Source organism: Gossypium hirsutum, chromosome A04 (assembly GCF_007990345.1).
Source record: "Gossypium hirsutum isolate 1008001.06 chromosome A04, Gossypium_hirsutum_v2.1, whole genome shotgun sequence".
Lineage (NCBI taxonomy): Eukaryota > Viridiplantae > Streptophyta > Magnoliopsida > Malvales > Malvaceae > Gossypium > Gossypium hirsutum.
In genome coordinates, this window is record NC_053427.1 from 86,761,340 (window position 1) to 86,766,457 (window position 5,118).

Here is a 5,118-nt window from a genome sequence, read left to right on the forward strand (position 1 = left end):
TAAGCGAGCAAGAGATCGAGGCTCAGATTAAGCAGTAAGGAGCTAGCAAATGCATCTTTTGGAGAATTTACAGGGTTTAACCATGAAGAAAATATCAGCGTTTACTTGGACTATGAAGGGCAATACCACATATGTAAACTATTTTCATGTAAAAAAATCTGTCTTTTAGAAAAATTATTCTAATAGAATTAAATTTAGAATCAACGCCTTCCTTTCTTTTGCATTCATTTCATGCATTTGCATTGCATTGCTTTATTTTGCATTAGACTTTCCCTAAAATGACCCTAATTAGGTAAAATTATCCCAGTTAACTTGGAAACTGACAAAAGTCAAATGACTAGGCATCTTTACGTTACACGATAATGAGCAAAGAGTTGTAATGCCTTGAACAAGTCAAAAGCCTGAAAGGAATATCGAGGAATTTCAATGATATATCCGAAAAGGGAACTGAGGAATAAAAGTCTCCAAACTTTTGCATATTTGGGAGTGTTTTGAACAATGGGACTGTGGAAGAGATCCCTGTATTTTTAGAGCTAATCTAGAGTAATATTCAGAACACTTGTTGCCCTAAGCCTGGGGGTGATAAGAATCTTTTGTAAAAGGCACATGTCCAAAATCTAATTTTAGTGAAAACTTATCATTCAGTTTCATCTTGAGCAAATATTCTTTCATTCTTTTCATTCCCTTTATAATCATACTATGCATACAAGTATTCTTAGATTCTTTTATTTGGGCCTCCATTTGTTCCAATAACAGGTCTTCAGATATCAACGAGATGAGCGACGCTGTTACGAATTCAGAGTCTCTATTTGAACAAGACATGAGTATAGATGATCCTTAAGATTTTGAAGGTGACCAAGACAGCGTTTTATCTCCGGATTTGTTAAGAATAATGGAAGAAGAAGAAAAACAAATTTTACCCTATAAGGAATCAGTAGAAGTTGTGATCTTAGAAGAGGGCAGAGAGGTAAAAGTTGGCGCTTGCATTGCCAAGGAAACAAGGCAAGACCTTGTTGAGTTGCTTCAAGAGTTTAAAGATGTCTTCGCATGGTCCTACCAAGATATGCCAGGGTTAAGTACTGATATCGTGGTACACCGATTGCCTATAAAGGAAGAATGCAAACCAATCTAACAAAAGCTTCGAAGATGAGGCCTGATGTCTTGCTAAAAATAAAGGAAGAAGTTAAGAAGCAATTTGATGCTGGTTTCTTACAGGTGGTCAAGTACTCAGAATGGGTAGCCAATATAGTCCCTGTTCCTAAGAAAGATGGGAAGGTGCGAATGTGTGTGGACTACAGAGACTTGAACAAAGCCAGCCCAAAAGATAATTTCCCACTGCCTCATATCGATACCTTGGTAGACAACACGGCCGGATACTCACTGTTCTCTTTCATGGATGGTTTCTCCGGGTACAACCAAATTAAGATGCTTTCTGAAGACAGTGAGAAGACCACATTCATAACAATGTGGGGGACGTTTTGTTATAAAGTAATGCCTTTTGGGTTGAAAATGCGGGAGCAACGTGTCAGAGAGTCATGGTAGCATTATTCCATGATATGATGCATAAAGAGATAGAAGTTTATGTTGATGACATGATCGCAAAATCCAGAATAGAAGGGGAACACGTGCAAGTTCTGAGAAAACTGTTTCTAAGGTTAAGGAAGTTCCAGCTAAAACTTAACCCAGCCAAGTGTACTTTCAGGGCAAGATCAGGAAAATTGCTAGGATTCTTAGTCAGCGAAAAGGGAATTGAAATTGACCCAGACAAAGTTAAGGCCATACAAGAATTACCTCCGCCAAGTACTCAGAAAGAAGTTCGGGGTTTCCTAGGAAGACTAAATTACATCGCTCGATTCATTTCACAATTAACTAAGAAATGTGACCCCATATCCCGTCTTCTTAGGAAACACAATCCAGGTGTATGGGATAAAGAGTGCCAGAAAACTTTCGAAAGAGTTAAACATTACTTGTCCAACGCCCTAGTACTGATGCCACCTTGCCCTGACAAGCCACTGATACTATACTTGGCAGTATTTGAGAATTCCATGGGGTGCGTGCTCGGCCAACATGAAGAGTCAGGACGAAAAGAAAGAGCGATCTATTATCTCAGTAAGAAGTTCACTGAATGCGAAACGAGATATTCGCCAATTGAAAAATTATGTTGCGCATTGGTTTGGACTACTCGGAGATTGAGACAATACATGTTGTACCATACGACTTGGTTAATCTCAAAGTTAGACCCTCTGAAATACATGATGGAGTCAACTGCTCTAAACGGAAGGATGGCCCGATGGCAAATTCTACTATCTGAATTTGACATAACCTATGTGAATCAAAAGGCTGTAAAAGGGAGCGCAATAGCAGATTTTCTAGCAAGTAGAGCCCTGGACGATTATGAGCCTTTGAACTTTGATTTCCCAAATGAGGATCTGATGTATGTGGCAACTACTGAAGCAAGCACACAAGAAGGCAATACTTGGAAATTAAATTTTGACGGAGCCTCAAATGCCATGGGCAACGGGATTGGGGCAGTCTTGGTATCTCCAAACGGTGATCATTATCCTTTCACCAGTAAACTAGATTTTGATTGCACAAATAACATGGCGGAATATGAAACATGTATCATGGGAATCCGCGCGGCTATGGAACGCAAAATCAAGGTACTTGAGGTATATGGGGATTCGACATTGGTAATTTATCAGCTCAAAGGCGAATGGGAAACAAGAGACCCTAATTTGATTAGTTACCGAAGGATAGTCCTAGAATTGATTGAGGAGTTTGACGACATCACTTTTTGTTATCTCCCACGAGACGAGAATCAGATGGCCGACGCTTTAGCTACATTGGCTTCCATGATCAAAGTAAATAGACCAGAGGATGTGAAGCCTATCCAAATGAGCATTTATGGTGCTCCAGCCCACTGTTGTAACATTGACGAAGAAGAAGAAAAGGACGACAACCCTTGGTATCAGGATATATTGCGATACGTGAAAAATCGTGAATACCCAAACCAAGCAACTGAGAATGACAAGAGAATGTTGAGGAGGCTGGCCAGTGATTACGTCTTAGATGGAGAGATCCTGTACAAAAGAGGAAAAGATCAGGTGCTGTTAAGATGTGTGGACGCTGTGGAGGCCAAGCAGATCTTGGAAGAAGTCCATGATGGTATTTGTGGAACACACGCTAACGGTTTCACAATGGCCAGACAGATCATGAGATTTGGATATTATTGGTCTACCATGGAAGGAGACTGCATCAAATATGCTAAGAAGTGCCATAAATGCCAGATTTACGGAGACAAAATTCATGTGCCTCCATCACCTCTTCACGTCATGACTTCCCCATGGCCTTTCTCCATGTGGGGCATGGACGTCATTGGGCCGATATCGCCAAAGGCTTCAAACGGACATCGTTTCATTTTTGTAGTGATTGACTACTTTACTAAGTGGGTAGAGGCTACTTCTTACGCCAACGTCACAAAGGCAGCTGTCAGCAAGTTTTTAAAGAAGGAAATCATATATCAGTATGGAATGCCCGAAAGGATTATATCTGACAACGCATTAAATTTGAATAATAGCACGATAGCAGAGGTTTATAGTCAATTCAATATCAAGCACCACAACTCATCGCCATATCGTCCAAAGATGAATGGTGCGGTGGAGGCAGCCAATAAAAATATCAAAAAGATTGTGGGGAAAATGACTGAGACCTATAGAGATTGGCACGAGAAGTTGCCATTCGCCCTCTATGCTTATCGAACGTCCGTCAGGACTTCTACCGGGGCAACACCATTCTCTTTGGTTTATGGAATGGAGGCAGTGCTACCAATTGAGGTTGAAATTCCCTCTCTTCGAGTTTTTTCAGAACTAAAGTTAGACGAAGCAGAATGGGTCCAATCCCGATATGATCAGCTGAACTTGATTGAAGAAAAGAGGTTAAGAGCTATCCGTCATGGTCAAATGTACCAGAAACGAATGATGCGAGCTTACAATAAGAAAGTTCGTCCTAGAAACTTCCATGAAGGGGACTTGGTACTGAAGAAGATCCTTCCCATACAAAAAGACTTTAGAGGAAAGTGGATGCCAAACTAGGAGGGACCTTATGTAGTAAAAAAGGCCTTTTCAGGAGGGGCATTAATTTTAACTGGGATGGATGGCAAAAGCTTGCCCAATCCTGTGAATTCGGATTCAGTGAAGAGGTACTTTGCCTAAAAAAAAAAAAAAGGGAGAGGCCAAGGCGAAAACCCGCAAAGGGCACCTTGAGACCAAAGGGGCTTTGAATTGAAAACCCAGGAATGGGCAATTCAAATTTTCGATCAAAGATGAGGCATAGAGTAGTTTTGTCTTCTCCGAATTAACAAGAAGGAGAGACGGTACATCTTGGGGCATCAACAAAGTCTTTTAGGATTTCTAAACACAGAGTTTGTGCAGAGAAGCTCATGCTGCGATATCTGGGGCACCTGTTTTTATCTTATTTACATCTTAGCAAAATTTGCTATTTGTTCATTTAGAGCTCTGCTCTCAATAAAGTTCCATCTTATTCATTGTGATAATCTTTTTCATCATATCTTAGCAAAATTTGCTATCTTGATTGATTTATTCATTTCGAGTTTTGCTCTCAGCAAAATTTTATCTTGTCCATCTTGATAATCTTTTTCAAGCATTTTTCATTAAAATAATGATTACTGGACTGGTAATATTCAAGCAGAAGGAGTTCTACATATTACTCTGAAAGCTTCTAAATAGTACGAGGACCTGAAACAGGACTATTGTTTAGAACTGACCAAACTTAAGAGTTAGAAGCATTGGAGGAAGAATAGTCTAAATTGCAACTATTTCCTTAGTTTTTTCTGTCAAAGATACCAGCTGAACGAGAAGGGGCGGTGATAGAACCGTTAATAAATTTCGAGTAATGATAACCTAAGCATTTAAAAAGGGATCATTCTCATGACATTCTGCAAATATCATTCATACACATCTAGTTAGGAGCATTTGATCCACTCTGATCATGTCATCCTAAACACTAGGCGTAAATAGGTCCATAAAATTGATTTTTTAGGTCATATTCCCAGAGAACAGATCAAAGATAACAGGTCCTATCTTCCTATAATGATTGGAA